The 22,620-nt window shown below is 43.2% G+C and overlaps 1 protein-coding gene across 1 annotated transcript in view; it reads left to right on the top strand.

Moving 5' to 3' along the window:
* Positions 1-22,620, top strand: part of csmd3b (CUB and Sushi multiple domains 3b) — a 1,733,930-nt gene that overhangs the window by 1,317,782 nt on the left and 393,528 nt on the right. The gene's annotated exons all lie outside the window — the stretch shown is intronic.

Below are 22,620 nucleotides of genomic sequence, written 5' to 3'. Positions count from 1 at the left end.
CACTAATCCTGTTAATCTGTTGTAAACTACAATTAGGAGACAGTTGTGCACCTGAAGTATCACGAGGAAAGCAAAGACAGATATTTATGAAGCAAAATTGGGTAATACAGTATGGGGAAAGGCAATTTTGCAAGCCAAGGGCAGCACGCTGTGCTGCAAGGAGTTAAAGAAGAAGGAATATAATTGATGCTGTCATCCCACCCCCACTTCCCTTCAAAAGCACCAAGCGCACTAGGCAGGGGAGGAGGTGGCTGAAAGCAGACAGCACCAGTCGCCTGGAATATTTACCCCCTTCCCCCCCACATGTCACAGATAACAAGTGAGCCAGGTCAGATTAGAGGGTACTTTTCAACTTCACCAGCTGGGCAGGAACCTGGCAGAGTGGATCGCCCGCCTGTTGTATTACCCACCTGATTTTCATCTACTCGGCCAGGTCACCAGCCAGCTGCAGCTGGGGAAGTTGAAAATTACTCCTGAAATCTCCTTTGTGTCAAATAGAATAATGAATAAATGTGTCTGTTAGGAATTCTGGTTCTGTAACGGATATCTGCTCGGGTTCAGTGGTGTCAGTCACTCCCTTAAGTGGTCTGGTTGCTTGCCTTTTTTTTTACAGAAGTTCACTCGCACTACTCTATATCTGCTAGCATGGTATTGGGACCTAGTTAACAATGAAACTCTCTTATGACCTGGACCAGATCGCTGTGTCTTGAGCCCATATTTGCCTTTAATCTCTCCGAAGGTGGACCCAGTTAAAACTTGACAAGGCGTTATTTGGTTTGGTTTGTAAACTACTTTATTCCACAGTAGATAAACCTTACAGAACACTGAGTATGATGGAAATTACTCAATTTAACTTCTGTTTGTGCACTGTTACAAAAATGAACACATACGCTAGCCCACTTTGGTGGGCCCTTTACTTTGCATTAAAAGCAGGAAGTCTCCCCGATCAAGGTAAAGGTTCTCCTCTTGTAGTCTGCTGCTGTCTGACTCCTTTCACAGCTGTATGTCTTTTTCAGCCTTTCTGCTGCTTTACTGAATGAGTACTTGGCCCCAATATTAACGGGGAGGGAGCGGGGGCCTGTCAATATGGGGAAGGTGGTGGTCCTGCTGAATCTAATGGGAGAACCGCATTAGAATATTTCTACTTTGTTTCCCGCCCGGCAGCCGGTCAGCCTCTCAAGCCTATAGTACAAGGCCGCAGCCGAGAGGAGGGAGGGAGAGATTATTGCGGGGGGGGAGCGGGTGGTGGCAGCGCATGGGGAAAGAGATCACAAGGGAGAGAAATTGCGAGGGAGAGAGATCAGATCTTGGGGGTTCTGAAGATCATGGCAGGTTTGCTTGGGGAGCTGGGGAGAAGCACTCCTGCTTCTCCTGGCCCTCAAAAAGTTCTTGAAAAGCACTTATCTGCTGGATCCATCAGTTCTTACCTCCCTTTTGCTGGAGGCATTAAATACAAATGGCTGACAAAATCTGAGGCACGGAGCCTCGTTAACATATTATAATTACCGACCCGCCTCTTGAGAGCGGGTTACTCAACCGACCTCCAATCCGCCCCGGTTAAACCGGGATAGGCTGTCCGGGAAAACTGCTTCCTTTCAGGCAACCTTCTGCCATATTAAAACTGCTTATGTCCAAGGGGTCAATTTTAACTCCCATCAGATTTGGTTGAACAGGAGGTGGGGCATTGCAAAAAGTTTGAGCCGAGGATTTTTTTAATCTCTCGGGGCTTAGCTACATGCTGCCCGCCCAAAACTGGCAGGAAGTGGCAGTTGGCTGGCAGGTGGGAGAGAAAGTTGTGGGAGCCGGCGGCCGACGGCCAGCACTAAAGGAAGGCCCACTGCCAAGCAGGTAAGTCGGGCGGAGGAGTATCCGGGAGGGACTCCGGAGAGGGAATGGTGGGAGTCCAAGGATAGGGACATTGCAACTTTCTTTGTAAGGCTCAAAGAAGCACTCTTGCTCCTCCTTGTCTCACAGGGGAAAGTTTTTCCATTTACCTTGGAGGATCTCTTCTATCTGTAGACCAGATACAGACTTGCTTCAGCCTGGCGGGAAATCCATGGTGGCTTCCACACTCAGGCCCGGTTAAAATGCAAGCGGGATCCCATTGACATAATAGGACACAATTTGCTTAAATTTAGACTCTTGCCTGTTTCTTATGGGCGCCTCAGCTACCTAAATGGAGTGAGCAGTTAAAATGGTGGCCAGCACCATTATAGTGGAAATGAGTCGTGGAAGTAAGTTGAAATATTCCATTTTAAAGTAAATAAAATTGATCCCATTCCCGCCAAGTAGGGTGGGTTAAAATTGACCCCAAAGTCTTATCATGGAAAACAAATAGCTAAAGATAGTGACAGAGCTGTGCCATCTCTGTCAGGAAGACCTGAAGGAGATGGCATAGCTCTGACAATATCTCACCCCAAAATCATTACCAGCCAGCCGTGGCCGGTATGGAAGATCAGCTGTGTAATGCAGCAGAAGGACTTGCGTGTTAACATGCAGCCCTTTCCTGCTCATATTGGCCTTTTTATGCTAAGTACAGTGCTGGTAGAGCTTTGAATGTCATTCTCGTGATGAGTAAACTATGGAAACAAAACCAACACCACTAAAAACAAAAAATAATAATTTAACTGAGCATTCATCTCTTTTGTTGTTTTGTGGGATTTTCTTTGTTGCCAAATTTACTTTTATAACAGTGACTACACTTCAAAAACTGCTTCATTGAATAGGACATGTATTGGATTTGTTCTGAGGACTTGTTAGATGATATATAAATGCAAGTTTGTTTGTTCTCTTTTTATTATAATATGGAGTGCTTCACTATTAAGTGTCTAATCTGCAGGTTTATTGCATGAGGATTTGCACTACAAGTTCTACAAACAGCACTTTTAAGATGGATAGTAAGCAAATATTATGTGTATTCCCGACGTGCTGGCAACTATTGTGCGTATGCCTCCTGTGTTAAGTGTAATGCCAACAGCAATGTCAAGGGTCATTGTTTATCAAATGAAACAAAACAAAATTTCTTTACATGGGGTTCAGTGTAATTTTCTAAATGTAGATTTATTTGTTATAAGGATCAGAGTTCAGTTTCAGATTTCAGGGGGGGTGGGGGGTGGTAGCTGGGTCCCCCCAGAAAGCTGCAGATCGTGGCCATAGCAGTACCCAGTGTCTGAAGCCTCATTAAAAGAAAAATTTTAAAAAATAATTTCTCTTCTCCCGATCTTTGGGGATCCAGGCCACAATCCCAGCCTGGGCATCCCCCGGTAGGGGTCCAATGCCACTCATCACTATACCTCATCTCGCTCAGACATACTGGCCTCCAGTCCCTTTGAGGCTGAGGAAGTGGGAACTTCCAGTTAAGGAAGCTTCACCATCACCTCTTCATATCAGTGGTCTTGTTTGGGGTGAACATATGCTCTTTTCTGAAACAAGTCGTAGGAAACTTTGTCACAAGTCTGAGATTTGGCGTATCCAGGTCCTGGCAGATTGTGTGGCTGTTCCACTGATTCTGGCTTGGATTTTGGCAGGAGACCACCAAAATGGACAATCGATTTCAGGGCCAATATTTTAGTTAGATCTGAAGGCAGACGTTCTGCCCATGCCCAAAACAAAAATCACCATTGACCATCCAAAGCTGAATAGCTGAAAAATAGTTTTATATCTTTGCAGCTACCGACTGGACACGTTGAATTCAGTTTAGACGACATTGAAAATGTGCATACTCTTCACTTCATTGCTTTCGTTGAACATGGCAACTCTTCATTAACAAATAAAATGAGACAAACTATTAAATACTGATAAGAAATTTCAATAATACCACAGGATGTTTTCCATTATCCATCCAGTAATACAACTGCACAGTCAGTGACTGAGTCAAATGACTTCAGCAGCAGAATTTGTTAATAAGCTAATGTGTACCTTCAGAATAATTGAACTCATTGTATCTTGGCTCAGCCATCCATATCTTTAATCCTTTTAATCATCTTCCTACATTAAAGTGAATTTGAATACAAGATTCCAGGGGTGTAACGTGCCACCAACGCTTGATAGACTGTAGGGCTTTATAATACATGCATTAAGGCAGGAAAACATTACTGCATCCCAGTTCAGTGATCATTCATTATGTTTTACTGAGCCTACACAAAAGTTAATTGTATATTTTGAATAGTCTGAACTGATGGGGAAAAAATTAATGATGGCCCAATCTTGCAGACACAACACTAAGTGTTGAATTCTCTATTAGAAGGCTAAGTTTGAATTAGGAGTGAACTTTTGGAAATAGAGATAAGTGCATTACTGGCATCACGGAAATGTAACTGTGAGAAGAGGATGAGCAAGAAATGGAGCTAGCAGGATAAAAGGGGGATGAATTTCCATGGGGACTCTCCCACTGTTAAGTTTTTTACGCCTTTTTTCTAGAATTGCTGTGGCTCTTCTGCTGTAGTTACGGTGGACGAGTCAAGACCCGCGCAGAAATGCACCCCCAATGTTTTGTAAAATTATTGCATTAAATTAGTTAGAGGAATGGTATTATTTGTAATGGATGATAAAATAGGTGTCTAAAAATGCAAAATCAGCCAGCTCAGAGGCTGAGTCAACCTGCAGATAGGCCCTGGGAGTGGGCAAACAGTATGGGGAGAAGCCCTGGCCAGCTCCTGGCAGCAGCTGGAATCCTGGCCACAAGAGGCCCAGGTAAGTGATCTTTTTTTAATCTTTAAAGGTTCCTTGTGGGCTAGGAGTGTTCCTTCTGGCCCCATGAGAAAAGCTTGGGCCTCTCCTGCCCCAAGATTCCCTCCACCACCCCGCCCCCCACCCCAAACCAACCCCAATCGTGGACTTGCTGACGCCGTCTCCCCCCACCCCCCACTAATTGTTACTTATCTGGCCGCTGAACACTTCTGTTGGTCACTGGCGGCAGCCTGACGTCCTATCAATTTTGACTCCTTCCCGCCAGTGGTGATGTCATTTCCGTCAGCTTCAGTGGAGAGTCAGAGTCGGGTCTTGTAAATGAAGCCTGGGTCTCCTGGGCCTCGCACTCTGGGAGGTTAGGCAGTTCGCTGTTTGCTTGTGCCCCCAGAATTAAAATCACCCATTCTGTATTTTCTTTATCACATGTATGTTTTTGTGGCATGGTGATCACAATTGAACACCATACTCTAGATGTTGTCTGGCCAATGCATTGTGAAGCCTCACCATAATCTCTGGAGATGTATACTCTACTGGCTTTACAGGGTAAATTTTGCAAGGCTGTGCTCTCATCGCGGAGCTCACTTCACTGGAGCATGGATTGGAGAACTGACTGTAGAGTTAAATATCGGAGCTCCCTGAATCTGGCATGGTGACCTTCTCTGATCTGCACTCCCACTGAGCAAAGCTTTGTGCCAAAAACACACCCTTGCTAAACTTACCCCTGCATTTCTTTCACTAAAGCAACACTATTAAATTCACATTTTCTACTTGCTTAGTGCTGCTTTTCAGTTCCCCTTCAGTTTCTGGATATATAGGTTTAAATAATGTTTCACTTACATAATTCGACCTAGAACTTACCTGCCTCATTTATCTAATTATTGTTACTTTCTCAGATGGGCTCTACAGCTCTGATTATCCATTTGAGTTTCCTTGTTCTACCTGTCTTTCCCTTGACTCATCTCTCCTGCTTGTACTGTAATCCTTCATATCCTGAATTTAACATATAGCTTCTCCCAATAGTTATTCTTTTGGTGTTGTTTGAATATTTATCTGTGCTGAGAACCATTTCCATAATCTCAGTTCAGTGATTGGTTCTTTCCAGCTAAGATTGTGGTGCTGCCCCATTAATACTGCTGAGAAAGCTCTTTTATTTGATTTCTTTTCAATTAAATTATATGAGCAGCATTTATCTATGTAGCAGACGAGCTAAGGCTAAGCACATTCAGATAGCTTTAAAAATAATCCGCTTTCTATTTATCTATTGGCCATCAGAGTTTATGATCAGTACTTAGGGAGCTGAGGAGGAATAATGTGAGGGATTCAGGTTACGAGTCCATTGCCAGTTTATGCTGGCAGTGCAGCTTCATATGTCTGAATTGGCACTGAACTAGTTGTAGCCCTGAAGTAGATCTGGTTTTTTACCATGAACCCATAATTTGGCAAGTGGCAATGAATCCTGGCCCCATTTTCCATCATGAACAGGTTATTAATGGGCACATTCAAACCTGCTTTAGTTGCTGTCTGTGTTTGTGTAGCCCTTGATGGTTACTATAATCAATTAGTTGCTAATAGACATTCCCTCATTATTTAGTGTTGTTCACTGATGTTCAGTAAGCATCTGAACTAGAGCTTGGTGTAGTAAATGTTTGTTTTTGTAATTGATAAGAAGTTTGAGATCATAGAATCATAGAAAGGTTACAGCATGGAAGGAGGCCATTGAGCCCATCGAGTCCGCGCCAGCTCTTTGCAAGAGCAATCAAGCTAGTCCCACTCCTGCGCCCTTTCCCCGTAACCCTGCAAATGTTTTCCTTTCAAGTACTTATCCAGTTCGCTTTTCAAGGGCATGATTGAATCTGCCTCCACCACCCCCTCGGGCAGTTCATTCCAGATCCTAACCGCTCGCTGTATAAAAAAAGTTTTTCCTCATGTCACCTTTGGTTCTTTTGCCAATCACCTTAAATCTATGGTCCACTGATCCTTGACCCTTCCGCCAATGGGAACAGTTTCTCTCTATCTACTCTGTCTAGACCCTCCATGATTTTGAATACCTCCATCAAATCTCCTTGCAACCCTCTCTGTTCCAAGGAGAACAACCCCAGGTTCTCCATTCTATCCACGTAACTAAAGTCCCTCATCCCAGGAATCATTCTAGTAAATCTCTTCTGCACCCTCTCTAAGGCCTTCACATCTTTCCTGAAGTGCGGTGCCCAGAAATGGACACAATACTCCAGTTGTAGCCGAACCAGTGCTTTATAAAGGTTCAGTATAACTTCCATACTTATGTACTCTATGCCTCTATTTATAATAAGCCCAGGATCCTGTATGCTTTTTTAACCACTTTCTCAACCTGCTCTGCCACCAGCAACGATTTGTGCACATATACCCCCAGATCTCTCTGTTTCTGTACCCCTTTTAGAATTGTGCCCTCTAGTTTATATTGCCTCTCCTCGTTCTTCCTACCGAAATGTATCACTTCACATTTTTCTGTGTTAATTTTCATCTTCCCCGTGTCCGTCCATGCCACCAGCCTGTCTATATCCTCTTGAAGTCTATCACTATCCTCCTCACTGTTTACTACCCTTCCAAATTTTGTGTCACCTGCAAATTTTGAAATTGCACCCTGTACACCCAAGTCCAAGCCATTAATATATATCAAGAAAAGCAGTGGTCCCAGCACTGATCCCTGGGGAACACCACTGTACATCTCCCTCCAGTCCAAAAAACAACCGTTCACCACTACCCTCTGTTTCCTGTCCCTTAGCCAATTCTGTATTCTGTATCCTGTATCCAAGGTGCTACTGCCCCTTTATTCCATGGGCCGCAATCTTGAAGATAAGCTTACCATGCGGCACTTTATCAAACGCCTTTTGAAAGTCCATATACACCACATCAACTACATTGTCCTTATCTACCCTCTCTGTTACCTCATCAAAAAACTCTATCAGGTTAGTTAAACACGATTTGCCTTTATCAAATCCGTGCTGGCTTTCCCTAATCAAATCCACCTTTGTCCAAGTGACTGTTAATTCTGTCCCGGATTATTGTTTCTAAAAGTTTCCCCACCACTGAGATTAAACTGACTGGCCTATAGATGCTGGGTTTATCCTTATACCCTTTTTTGAAAAAGTGTGTAACATTTGCAATTCTCCAGTCCTCTGGCACCACCCCCGTACCTACGGATGTTTGGAAGATTATGGCCAGTACCTCCGCAATTTCCACCCTTACTTCCCTCAGCAACCTAGGATGCATCATTTTTGGATGCAGCATATTTATACATAATTTCTTCAGTTAAAAGTATGTTTCAGTTCTGAACAATTGAACTTCCCCTCAAGTTCCCTAGCCTAGGGCTTTTTGCTATAAACATTTATCCTTGTAAAATATGTTGCTGAAAGAATGAGACACAAAGCTTGAGACACAACTGTGACCTATCAAATATGAATGAAAAAAACAAGAGAGATTGTAGTTGAACAATGGACATAAATTGATTGCAACAGTCATTATCTGCCATGCACTTGTGTTTATTGCCCAAGTTATTTTTGTCAAGTAACAAGTGTCAGCTTGACTCAAGTGGTAGCATTCCCATGTCTAAGTCAAAAGTTGTAGGTTCAAGCCCCACTCCAGGACTTGAGCACGTAATCTAGGCTAACATTTCAGTGCAGTACTGAGGGAATGCTGCATTGTTGGAGGTGCTGTCTTTTGGATACCAAAGCACCATCTGCCTGATCAGGTGGATGTAGAAGAACCCAAGACACAATTGAAGAAGAACAAGGGGAGTTTTCTTGGTATCCTGGACAACATTTATCCCTCAACCCACACCACCAGAACAGATTAACTGGTTATTTATTTCATTGCTGTTTGAGGGACTCTGCTGTGTGTAAATTGACTGCTGCATTTACCTACATTATAACAGTAACTACACTTCAAAAGTAATTCATTGGCTGTGAAGTGCTTTGGGATGTCCTAAGGATACGAAAGGTGCTATATGAATGCAAGTTTGCTCTTTCTTTTAAAAAAAGATATACAGATTTAGTCATTAAAAAAGATTTTGTAGGCATTGGTGTTGTAAGGTTATGTTGATGTATATGAGGCCCGTAATTGATTAGGGATATTGCTTTTCTGGCTTCCCTAAGATTCTGTTCTTATTTTAGGTTCTGTTCATGAAGACTTTGCTAACCCATGTTTTAAAGCACTCTGTTTAGAAATGATGATGAGTGTCTTGAGTGTTTCATCAACAAATACATCTGTGCTTATTGGGATCTGACATTCATAGACAGATGGAAATCTCTGCAGTGACTTTTCACTGCAATTCAGGCACACTTGAATCTCGTTCACTATTTGAAGAAAATAAGAATGGAGTGATTGGCTATCATCACAGTGTTGTCAAACTCCTAGTTTACTCACTCTGAACATTCTTGTTCGAGATTTGTTTCACACTGCATTCCTCTTCACGTCCCTTTTCTTTCAGCTGTATTTCTGTTTCCCATGGAAGTCATTTGAATATATATTTTAATGTCTACGCTGATACTTTACTAAAAATACAACTAACTTCTTCAAACATTTTCTTCATTAGTAGTAAAATATTGACCACCAATTCTTTTCTCTTCTACTTTTGAGATTAACATCAAAACAGTTTTAAATGCAAAATATGGTGTAGCATTAAGAAATGATCATAGATTGCATACATCTTCTGTCCCTATTGAGTTAAACTAGCCACATAATACTGATGAGCAACCAACACATTCAAAATATAAATGGTATTCCTTTGCAATATATTTTCTTTATTTTTATTTTTTATTCATGCACAGTAGAAGAACACATACTTTCACGGTGAGTATTTGGAGATATGTATGCCAACAATTATTTTATCCTCACATCTTTTCCTCGTGCCAGAACATGAGATTGGCATGGTAAAGTCCTGGTTTGTTTGCATAATATCCCATTAGGTAATATTGCTTAGTTGTTTAATCATGAAACGGAGAATATAATAATAATCACTGTTTTATTTACTTTAATTATTTACACTTCATAACAAAACCTTAGTAATTTTGATTATGAAGCATTCATCCAAGAAATTTTCTAATTTGAATTCCAAGATCATTTTGCTAATGTAGAAATGCCAACAACTGCTTCCTAAATTCATCTCTGAACAGATCACGAACACTGACTGCTCACAAAGGCCTTATCACTGTGAGCATTTTGCAAAACAATTTCCGATTCAGCAACATATTTTGTTGTTTTCTGTTGTCTGGGGAATAATCAATATCACTGCAATGTTTTCAACAGCATATGTTTGAAAACTGAATAAAATTAATCTCTAATCTCAGCAAGCGAAGGGTAGCTAATCCAATTTTACTATCTCTGATTAAATTATGGAGAAAGCAGTGTTAGAAAACCCAGGACGCTATTACTTTTTTCCTATTTTACACAAGGACACAAGAGATAGTTAAATAGCTCTAGAAGTAACCCTTAAAGTGTTTCTCTGAAGCTATTTTTCTTCAAGTCCAAGAGGACAGACTGAAAAGCAGATCACTGCAGGGATGGATAGCGGGAGGTGGGGAGGTGTGAAAGATAATTTGCTTTGAATCTGCTTCCCATAACATTCTAACCCTTTTTGTAATGCTTTTTTCCTGGTGTGTTATTTTTTATTTTTCTCTGATGTCCAGAAGTTAGTTTTGAAAGGGATTTCACGCGATTCCACAGGGTTACAATCATAGAAAATTTACGGCACAGGAGGAGGCCATTTGGCCCATCGTGTCCATGCCAGCTGAAAATGAGCCACCCAGCCTAATCCCACTTTCCAGCTCTTGGTCCATAGCCTTGTAGGTCACGGCACTTCAGGTACACATCTATATACATTTTAAATGAGTTGAGGGTTTCTGCCTTTACCACCCTCTCAGGCAGTGAGTTCCAGACCCCCACCACCCTCTGGGTGAAAACATTTTTTCCTCAGCTCCCCTCTAATCCTTCTACGAATCACTTTAGATCTATGCCCCCTGGTGATTGACCTCTGTTAAGGGAAATAGGTCCTTCCTCTCCACTCTATCTAGGCCCCTCATAATTTTGTACAGAGGGTTCTTTAGCCCTCTGTTTACCACTGGGAATAAGAATGCTCCTAATGAGTTACATTCACACGATGTTTTCACAGTTTCTTCCTGTTTTCATTCCCTAAACCCTGTCAGCAGGTCCAGGGAAATCCTTATGTTTGTGGGCTGGCCAGTTCTGTGAGTTTTCAGCTCATGCACGGTGACCTTTGAACACATTCCTTTATTATAGTGGTAAAGTACTCAAAATGTTAGGAGTAATTTTACTACTGTAGCATTAACCCAAAGTGACTAAAATAGGAACATAATGTACAATTTTAACTAAAATTAAAGAAAAAAGAATTCTTTAATTCCACTTACTCTGTTGTTACATATTCTCCCTTCCCATTCTTTGTCCTTTTTTTGCTAATCAAACCTAATGTATCTTTTCTATGCCATAATTTTCCTAAAAAACAAACTTTACTTAGATTCTTTCTTCCACTCTTAGCTTCCTTCATCCATTTTAGAGGTGGGATTAATGTTTAAAAATTACATTTGGATTAGCTCAAAATTACCAGTTAATGTCAAGTTTCCAAGTTCAGGAAGTAAAGTTTGACAGAATGTATCAGAAATAAGTGGAATAAGTTCTGTGTTTCATAACTCCCTGCTGGATATAATATAAGTCGAATTAAATCATTTAAAATCTTTTTCTAAAATAACTATTTGGTCACTCAGAATAACAGAGTACATGCTGCGTGATAAGTTGCACTGAACACGCAGGCACATACATTGTTACCCCCAAAAACGGGTGTGTCGGGGCGGGTGGGGAGTAAAAATAATCTGTTTTCAGAGCAGGACTGCATCCCGGCCCCAATGCACCTGCTTCTGGGTTAAACCCAGGCAGGTTTGTCTGCTTGTGGAGAACAGTCGCCAGGAAGTCCCGCCCACACTTAAAGCCGTCGGGCCAATACTGAAAAGGGCAATGTACTTCATTGAAATAATTGTGGTACTTAATATTTTGTGTATTGGAAAACTTAAATGAATTTAACCTTACCTGTTCGTGTTTCCCATCGCTTCCGATGAAAGTCAGGTGAAAGCCGGTGGAAAGGGCCATGAAATGAGTGCCTTTATTGCACTGCTTGTGGGCCCGGAGGAGCAGAAGTGCTTCATCCAGGACCAACAAGCTCACCTGGCCGTCAGGACCTTCGCGATCGGCCCATTCCCCGTCCCCCCCAATGGTGGACCTCCACCTACCTTCGACTCTTCACCCGACCTCCAGCGACCTCCGATCTTCTTCTCAACCCCTGATCTTCTTATTAGCCGCCCAATCTCTTCCTCAGTCCCCCCCCACCCCCGATCTTCTCCCCGGCCTATGATCCCTCCCTCCCTCCCTTTGATCCCCGGCTGCGGCCTGCTGGAGCAAGCCTTCCTGCCCGACAGCCTGTCAGTCAGGCTGGCTGCCAGGCATGAAATCTGAAAATACAATTGATGGGCTTCATTAAGGTCGCAATCTGTGCTCACTTACCTTCCAGGTTTCACACTCGAAAATCTCCCCCCCGCCCCGCTCCCTTTTGGGCTGGGGGGAAATTTACCCCCAGATCTCAGCTGGGACTGGCACTCCTCTAAAGGGCGTACTGAGCACAATGTGTGGAGTAACCATGAGAACATAAGAAATAGGAGCAGGAGTGGGCCATATGGTCCCTCGAGCCTGCTCCGCCATTCAATAAGATCATGGCTGATCTTCAACCTCAACTCCACTTACCCACCCGATCCTTTGATTCCCCTAGAGTCCAAAAATCTATCTATCGCAGCCTTGGGGTAGAGAATTCCAAAGATTCTCAACCCTCTGAGTGAAGAAATTCCTCCTCATCTCAGTCTTAAACGGCCGACCCCTTATCTTGAGACTATGCCCCCATGTTCTAGACTCTCCAGCCAGGGGAAACAACCTCTCAGCATCCACCCTGTCAAGCCCCCTCATAATCTTGTATGTTTCAATGAGGTCACCTCTCATTCTTCTAAACTCCAGAGAGTATAGGCCCGTTCTACTCAATCTCTCCTCATAGGACAACCTCTTATCCTAGGAATCAATCTAGTAACCCAGGAACTCCCCACAGACACGTCCCCTTGATGTAGAGTAAGCGACCAAAAGATTCACCATGCCCCCAACTGGAAAAATAGCCAACTGAAAAATATGGGGTGAAATCCCTTCGGTACCTGGTTTCGTTCCATTTTCTGGCCTCCACCCAGCAGTTCTATCTGTTTTCAGCCAGGGCCCAATTGGAATTTCAGGTCTATGGCCTTTGCTTGCCAGGGACTTCATTTGAGGTTGAAGACTCTTGCTGGGTACTGGGTTGGCATGATAGCTGGCACCTTAAGAGGTTGAGTGGGCAGTGAAAGCTGGGGGTTAGTTGATTCGAAGGGTAGTCTAGGGATCACTGCTGATGTGAGGCTTAGTATGGCTGCACAGTGGGTATATAAAAACAAGGCCGTCTTGGGGGTTTTCTGGTTCCAGGTACACAGTGTGCATCAATTGGTCTGCTGAACAGATGTCAAAATTTTGTTTTTAAACATGAACATTTTATGACAAATTCCAGTTATTCCATAATACAGTGGTGGAATATATTCTGTTTTAGATTGAAATGCCTTCATGACTTTTATTATTCATTCCAGCATGAGCATTGTAAAATGTTTGCCAAACACCTGCTATTGGGGAAGGGAGAGCAGATCGTAATATGACATTTTTTTTATGGATAATTTGTTATAACAAGCATTGGCAGTATGAATCTGTAAGCTTATGCCAGGAACTACTTGATCTTCCATAGCATTGCTCAGATAAAAAGAAATTTAAATTAAAACAAAATTGTTTCTCTCTTTCCAGGTATCAATCTCTCTGCTAGTTTCACATATTAATTCTTTGTGTCTCCTTGTCTCTGTCCTGATTATATTCAACTCTTTCTGTCTGCCTTTTCCTCTCCCTCTGTATGCCTCACAAACACTTTTCTTAATTGAACTCTGTAGCTTAGACTTTCTGCCTCCCCTGCCTTCATTGTTTTATCAGCAGATCTGAGGCAGGGGTGGAAGTGAAAAACAACTTGGCGGTGTGGACCACTGCATTCCCCCTTCCCAGTTTGGGTGGTCCAGTCCTGTCAGGGTAAACTGTGTGCAAGTTGGTACTCTTGGAATGTTGGACACAGGGACTGCATTCAGTGATCAGTGGGTGGAGCCTTAAGGAAAAACTGAAGTGTGGACTGTGCAAGTATTCTCTGAGCACTGTCGTGTACAGGCCCCATTAATGAAATTAGAAACATTTAAGCAAAAAAAATAAATAAATAAAACTGGCAGCTCGCTGGTCACTTCTTTCTTCCTCTGTATCAGCCTCTCGAGGCCTGCTGCAGCAAGTCACCACCCCCATATTGGCATGACTCCCCATCAGTGGCCAGGGAGCCCGCCGCTCATATATAAATGACCCTGGGGCCAGAAATATGGCCAGGTCAGGGGACAACTTAGAGGTGGATGGAAGTCCTGCCCTGCCGAAGATGCACCTTAATCAAGGGGAGGGGGTGAAAAGCCTAAACCCGCACCTCTGTTTTTCTCTATTCTCCCTGATTCTGTCGTTGCGTAAGTCTGTCCTATAAGACCATAAGTGACAGGAGCAGGAGTAGGCCATTCGGCCCCTCGAGCCTGCTCCGCCATTCAATGAGATAATGGCTGATCTGATTTTTACCTCAACTCCACTTTCCCGCCTTTTCCCCATATCCTTTGACTCCCTTGCTGATCAAAAATTTGTCTAACTCAGCCTTGAATGTATTCAATGACTCCGCCTCCATGAGGGGTAACATCCTCTCAGCACCTACCCTAACGAGTCCCCTCAGAATCTTGTATGTTTCAATAAGATCTCCTCTCATTCTTCTAAATTCCAATGAGTATAGACCCAACCTGTTCAATCTTTCCTCATAAGACAACCCTTCCATACCCGGAATCAACCAAGTGAACCTTTTCTGAACTGCCTCCAATGCAGTCCTTTACTGTGTCTCCCCTCTCTCTTGTATGTTCCAAATCTCTGTATGCTTCTCATACTCTCTTTTTCTCCATATGTCTCTCTTCTTTTCTTTGTCCTTTCGCCTCTGTATGCCACTCCACATTTTTTTAAATTCATTCATGGGATGTGGGCATCGCTGGCAAAGCCAGCATTTATTGCCCATCCCTAATTGCCCTTGAGAAGGTGGTGGTGAGCCTCCTTCTTGAACTGCTGCAGTCCGTGTAATGAAGGTTCTCCCACAATGCTGTTAGGTAGGGAGTTCCAGGATTTTGACCCAGCGACGATGAAGGAACTGCAATATATTTCCAAGTCAGGATGGTGTGTGACTTGGAGGGGAACGTGCAGTTGGTGGTGTTCCCATGCGCCTGCTGCTCTTGTCCTTCTGGATGGTTTGGAAGATGCTGTCGAACAAGCCTTGGCGAGTTGCTGCAGTGCATCTTGTAGATGGTACACACTGCAGCCACAGTACGCTGTTGGTGGAGGGAGTGAATGTGTAAGGTGGTGGATGGGGTGCCAATCAAGTGGGCTGCTTTGTCCTAGATGGTTTTGAGCTTCTTGAGTGTTGTTGGAGCTGCACTCATCCAGGCAAGTGGAGAGTATTTCATCATACTCCTGACTTATGCCTTGTAGATGGTGGAAAGGCTTTGAGGAGTCAGGAAGTGAGTCACTCGCCGCAGAATTCCCAGCCTCTGACCTGCTCTTGTAGCCCGTTCTGGTCTGCAGAATTCCCTCCGCACTTTTTCACTAGCTTCTAGTGGTCACCACAATTCTGGAGATGAGTCAGGAGAGCCTTTGCATGGAAACAGGTCTTTATTTCAAGCAGCTGCAGGGAGAAGTTTTGGCGGGCCAAAACTTCTCCCGATTACATTGTTACATCAAGCTTTTTCCGTGCAGAAGTGTCAGGTTTACAACCCCCCTCTTATCCGGCCTTCACGGTTTCCAATTACCACTCTGTGTGCAGTGTTCTTGTTTCAAGGTTTCATACAAAACATGTTTATGCGGACTGCTACGGCCAAAGCTGCTGACAGTATGTTTTTAGTCTTTTTGGCCATACTACCCATTATGCCTTGCAGTTTCAGCCAGTATACAATTAACAACATTTTCCCATCATCCTTTCTAATGCTAATTCTAACCTAAACTCCTAACTTAACATAGCCAAAGTATTTATGTGGCTGGTCCAGTTAAGTTTCTGGTCAATGGTGACTCCCAGGATGTTGATGGTGGGGGATTCGGCGATGGTAATGCCGTTGAATTTCAAGGGCAGGTGGTTAGACTCTCTCTTTTTGGAGATGTGGTGTGAATGTTACTTTCCACTTATGTATTCTCCCTTTCCTGCTATATGTCTATGTTTCTGTTTTTGCCTTAGCATCTCTCTCACTCTCTCTCTCTCTCTCCTCCTCTCACCTGCTGTCAAGACCAGGAGCCCGACTTAGAGTTCCAACATTTTGATAGTCTTAAAATTAAAGGATTGATGCTATAATTTTTCCAGTGATATCACTGTTGTAGCTGAAATCTATGTTCATATTGTAGAGAGGGATGCACTTTGGTGCCGCTTCGCTGCCCCAGGCTTTCTGAATGCTTACTGTCACAACAGTGGTAAAGTCTGTGATTTTTTTTTTATTCGTTCATGGGATGTGGGGCCAGCATTTATTGCCCATCTCTAATTGCCCTTGAGAAGGTGGTGGTGAACCGCCTTCTCGAACCATTGCAGTCCGTGTGGTGAAGGTTCTCCCACAGTGCTGTTAGGAAGGGAGTTCCAGGATTTTGACCCAGCAGCGATGAAGGAAGGGCCATATATTTCCAAGTTGGGATGGCGTGTGATTTGGAGGGGAACGTGCAGGTAGCGTTGTTCCCATGTGCCTGCTGCTCTTGTCCTTCTAGGTGGTAGAGGTCGCGGGTTTGGGAGGTGCTGTCGAAGAAGCCTTGGCGAGTTGCTGCAGTGCATCCTGTGGATGGTACACACTGCAGCCACTGTGCGCCGGTGGTGAAGGGAGTCAATGTTTAGGGTGGTGGATGGGGTGCCCTATCAAGCGGGCTGCTTTGTCCTGGATGTTGTCAAAGTTCTTGAGTGTTGTTGGAGCTGCACTCATCCAGGCAAGTGGAGAGCAAGTGGCAAGTGATAGAGAGGTGGCAGCCTTGAAGTGTGAGGGACAATGGAGAGCAAAGCCAGGATCTGTGGGAAACAATGGCACTGTGACCTAAAGTTGGACGGTGGATGCTGGGCAGAGGATTAGCCAAGGGAGAAACATAGAATTGTCATGGTGATTGCAAGTCAAGATGTTCTTTGGAAAATTGTCAATCAGAAATTAAGTTGAAGAAATGATTCTGGGATCTGGTGTTAAAATTGAATAGCCATGTGGTGAAGGAAAGAATACTAGAGCTTGGTCTTTAGTTGCTTCCAAGCCTTCATTCACAGAGTTTCCACTGGCTCACACCCCACACCTCATGGGATGTGGGGCCACCTAAGCTCTCCTATAAAAGGAACCAAGAAAGTCCCCAATCAATACCTACCACCTGAATACAATTAACCCCAATTGATACAAATCATACAATCTGGTTGGTTGAAGGTACAGTGGTCTCTGGTTGTAGGATCTGATTGATCTAAAAGACACTATAATCACATATTTGTACAATCATACATTCCTGCATTCTTGCAACTTCAAAGCTTTTAATAATATCGAGTAATACCTGATAATTGGAGTGACAAAACTGACTCTTTAAGGAATTCCTCAACAAATGGAATAAGTTCTACATTCCACAGAGTATTCCATTCATAACATTAGCCAAATAAAATAATTAATTTTACATCTACATTTTAAAATCTGCTTATGTTGAAAACTTTGTGAAGTTACAGAGCTAAACTTTAATTGGGGTTCTCTGACATGGTCGTGCAATGTATTATCTTTTTGGCTCAAACCCTCTCATCAATTTGCCTACTTGTTCCAGCATGGGGATTTTAAAAATGTCTGCCAAACAGCTGCTACTGGGGCAGAAGGGAACATTTTTGTAATATAAAATTATGGAACAAGATAGACATTTTTAATGCAATATGAGCTGGATACCAAAAACAATTATACTAAGTATAACCAGTGTAAAATTGGATAATACTTTCTCAGATGAATGTATTATCATAAATGCAATGCTTTAGCTACTGTTAATCTTTAGCTTGGCAACCGTGTTATTGTGTGATTTCACAGATGTTGCCAGTTTGCTGGCAGTTTAAAGGACAAATCAGAACTGGCATAAGGCTTACTATTCAGTATTGTCAGTGTTCAATTTCTATTGTCAAAACTAGTGGTAAATGTTAAACTGCGATAATTTTTACAATATGATTTTGGATGCAGCAGAAATAAAATATTAATATGCATAACATTTAGTGAATTTTTGATCCAAATCAGGACAAAAATGATCAGAGTGTGGAATAGAATATTTTCCCTTTTTTAACACTCAATGTCAACATTGAACACTTCAAGGTTAGATGTAGCAGCAAGGTTTAGATGCATGATAAAAGTCCCTGCATACTAGTGTGCAAAACCACCATACCACTTGGTTCCTCCAAGTGTTATCTTAATTTAGTGAAAGAAAACTTGTCTCTGAAGATTGATCCTTTAAGGTTGTCCATAAACAGTGACATTGTAAAATTATATATTTCATAGTGAGATGGACTGATATTGAAATTGAAATTGAAATATAACCTCATACAATGAAGTTTGTGAGCATTGTTATTGGCAAGCTGATCCCACTGGAATTATACACTGCCCATCTTCACCCCATGGGCAGTAACCCATTATAGAATCTACCCGATTGTCACTTAGTTGAAATCATTGGAATGGAATTCGGAAGGGTTCTACAACAGGTGGGAAATCCACTCCATCAAATTACCGCCCGTGTAGTGAAGATGAAAATTTACCCCTATGGGTTTCATGTTAAGGGAGATGGTACAAACACCCTTTTTAGAAGCCGAGGGAAATCTGAAACTGAGTCAGCTGAGATTGCTCTTGCAAACTTCCAACTCAAGAATGGCATTATATAGAATTAAGAACCAATCAGCTGTCTGACCTTTTGATCTTGACCAAATAGTGGTGCATAACCCTATCAACAAAGAGGGCGAGGGAGTAAATAATAATGAATAAAAATGGACAGAGGAACAAATATTTTGAAATAAATGGGATACTGTCATTTTGTGCATTGATGTCAGAAAATAAACATTTTTGTCTAGAATCTCGACAGGGGTTCTCTGGCGAGAAATCAGTGGAATCCTTGGACAGATGGTGTAAATAGCTTTTTGAAGCCAATTCTCCAGGGTTCTGCTGATCTGCTGAAGTTACGGCAAGAGATTGGGAGAACCCTATGGAAACTCGGAGCCTTTGTTCCTAAATGATGAGTTCTGTAGTCCATGCTCTATATCATAAATTGATAATTTAGGTAACCCTTCTCATAACTAGCATATTTTGTAAGTTTTTGTTTATTTTACTAATACCACAATATCTCTGCATTCATTAACTTTTCAATGCCAGAACATCATCATTGCTGATACTTCCTTTCACAAGCTCACCAGTTAGTTGAACTAAATCATTAATACAGACGTCAATTGAATGTTGACAGACATACTGTTTTTTCTTTGTATTGTACATGTAATCATCAGAATAATTGCAACAACACTATCTTTTTATTGTACTGAATAGAATCTGCATGACTTCAAGGAGATTGTTTCTAATTCATTACATACTGGGGGAATGAACTACTCCATTAATACAGAAACACCACCCCCGTGAAATAGTTGCTTAGTATTTAATGTTGCATAGTGCTTTTGTCAAGGTATTCCTGATGTTTCCAGTTAGTAAGTCAGGTTTGCGCACTTGGAAAGTACAAACATCTTTCCAACCATCACTGAAACAGAGCTCCCTTCTTCACATCTGCTTCATCGATTAGAATCCAGGTGCTGCAGACATTGTGATGCAAATTAAGAAATTTGGTCCTTGCATAGATCAGAATAATCCTGTTTAGGTTCAGATGTTCTTAACACAAGAAAGAGAAAACTTTTAATAAAAAAATAAGAAATGAAGAAAGGCCATTTAGCTGAAAAAGCCCACTTCTTCCATTGACCATGTACAATCTATTACATTTATTGAACTCCTTCATTCAGCCTGAGTACTCTCATTCCCAAAGGTAATCAATCAAAAGTAAGAAAGTCTATCCATCCCAACTTTTCCATTCAGCCTTGGCTGGCAATCTTCTACAGGCAATACTTCACCCACCCCCACCTGCTACAGGACAGCAACCACCATGTCCCAGGAATGTTTGATCATCTCAGTGTGTGCCTATCCCTACACTGTTAAATCCTACCTGAATATGTATCCAGCTGTATTCAAATAAGTTAATTAGTATGGTGCTAGCTGTTTTTGTTGGGAATCTCTTGCACATATTCACTACTCTGTAGAAAGGATTATTTCTTCAAATCTCTGGTCTTGCTTAAGGCTTGTTAATGTTAAACCTGAGTTCTCTAGTTCTACGTTCACAGTCAAAGTCAAGTAGTCTTGTCACATTTACATCATTTTAAAGGCTTGGATCAGTCCTTCCTATGAAATTCCCTCCCCCAAATTTTCCTATCACCAATCAAAACATATTCAATGTTGGGAGTCTTTTCTCATAGCTTAAAGTCCTAAGTCCCAGACTTATCCTTGTTGCTCTTTCCTGAACCACATTATTGTACTTTTGAAGGTACGTTGCTCAAAATTGGACACAATGGGGGTACTTTTGTTAAACTGTGTTCCTGGCATGGAGCTTTGACAGCAGCAAGTGCAGGTCAGAAGATTAGGGCTATGGCTACATACCATTCTGGGAATGATGCCTCACCAAATTCCCCCAACATTGCAAATGAGGCTTCACTAGTGATCAATACAAGATTTATCTGCAGGAGGTAGAAGTTTGTCTGCCGAACTTCCCATCAGGATATTACATTCCATGCTTTTATATCGGTGTTTTATATTTCAGTTTATCCTTTATATTATACAAACAAAAATAGATATTTTACCCAGTAGGGCATCTCAAGGCCATGAGATAATATTTGCCTTGCTCTACAGTGCTTTAACCCATCTCCGGGCACAGATTATAAAACAGCAGCGTTGTTAAAGTTTTGGAGCCTGAACTTCTGATAGTATCATTGCGCTGCCAGTGAGGCAGGGCACTGACCTGCATCCGCCATGATATACTGGGAATAATTCTAAAGTAAATTGTGAGGTCAGATAATTAGAATACGAAGAGACATATAGATTGTGTAAATCCAGCCTGTAATGCCTCAGAAAACTGGGGGCATGTGCAGAAAATGCTACCAGAGGTGGGAGTTAGGCTCCTAAGGGGGTCCTGAATATTTGCCAAATGGAAAGCCTCCAAACCAGTCAGTGCAACCAAGTGGATGCTTTTATCACTGTCTATCGGGCCTTGTGGAACTGGTTGGAGAGAAAGATAGCAGTGATGTAACCCAAGCCTTATCCAGTCTTATCCTGTGTGCCTCACTCACTTCCTCTTCATCCTGATCCTATTCTGTCTCCATCATAAGGACATGTATTGGAATGCACTTAGTGAATGCCATGTGTAAGGGTTCCCATGTAATTTAGAACAGTTGTAACTTAAGGATATCTGACTTGTACACCAAATTCCAACCTCCTAGACCAGAATTACCTCACTTTCGCTCTAAAGAAAAGTGGAATTTTGGGCCCACGGAGTCGAATGATGGCATTGTACTCTGCTTGCCAACCATTCAAACTGAAGAAGGCAACAATTTTTCAAGGGAGCAAAAAGAATATGGATAAAGACCAGTCTGAAAGCTTGTCCCTGCAGACCAACACATTGGGCTCGATTTTAGGGTCGGGTTACCTGCGGGTTTCCAGCGGGGGGGCCCCGAAAATCCCGATCTCCGATCACGTGACCGGATTCGGACGAAATCCCGGCCACTTCCGGGTACCGCGCTGACGTGCGGGGCTGCGCGCGCAAGCCCCGCTGGTGGGAATCCCGCAGGCAATTAAAGCCAGCGGGGTTCCACTTGAGAATACTTAACTTGCTCGTTGTGGTCAGTTAATGAGCTGAAGCAGCTGTCAAAAGAGGAAGTGTGGGATTTTACGTTCAAAGCAGTCAGTTTCCCACACTGGGGGAAACAGGACCCTTCAAACCAGGCGTGTTGCAGCCAGCAGCCTGTGGCAGGTGCCAAGGTGCGCTCCACGGGGGAGCGCCCTCACCCACGCAGGAGGCCACCGCGTCACATAGGGCAACCCCTGCCCCCCACCACCCCCCGGCCAAGCCAGAGGACAGACCGACACGAAACCGCAGCCCCAGTCCGAGGACCCACACACCTACCCTGCACAACCCCTCAGACCAACACCTGCCAGTTGGGTGGTGTGTGGACACCCTCGGAGGACGAAGAGCATGACCACCACCAGCAGCCTCGCAGTCCACGCCGTCCGCCGCAGAGACGTGGATCCCCCCAACACGGTGTGGTTGCACGCCCACCTGCACAGCAGGAGGGAGGGCTACCGCAGAGAGAGACGCGTCGCAGAGGGCACTACCCTCGCCACAGGGTCCACAGACCGAGGCGCAGCTCCCCGGACCTCTCCCAGCAGCAGTGCACAGGGAGGCGCAGATTCGCTCGACATGTAGTCGTGGAGATCTGCAGCCTCTTTCATGCCGAGCTGCTCCTGGCTGGCCCCAGCACCAACTGCTTACCTGTCGCTGGCAAAGTCACCACTGTCCTCCACACCTTCTCCTCCGCATCCTTCCAGGGTGCAGCCGGCAACACCGCCGATGTCTCTCAGTTGTCTGCGCGGACGAGCCCTGCAAATACACCTGCACCTACTCTGCAGTAACACGATGGGTGGC

Source organism: Heptranchias perlo, chromosome 3 (assembly GCF_035084215.1).
Source record: "Heptranchias perlo isolate sHepPer1 chromosome 3, sHepPer1.hap1, whole genome shotgun sequence".
NCBI lineage: Eukaryota > Metazoa > Chordata > Chondrichthyes > Hexanchiformes > Hexanchidae > Heptranchias > Heptranchias perlo.
This window is presented reverse-complemented; position numbering and strand designations above follow the sequence as displayed.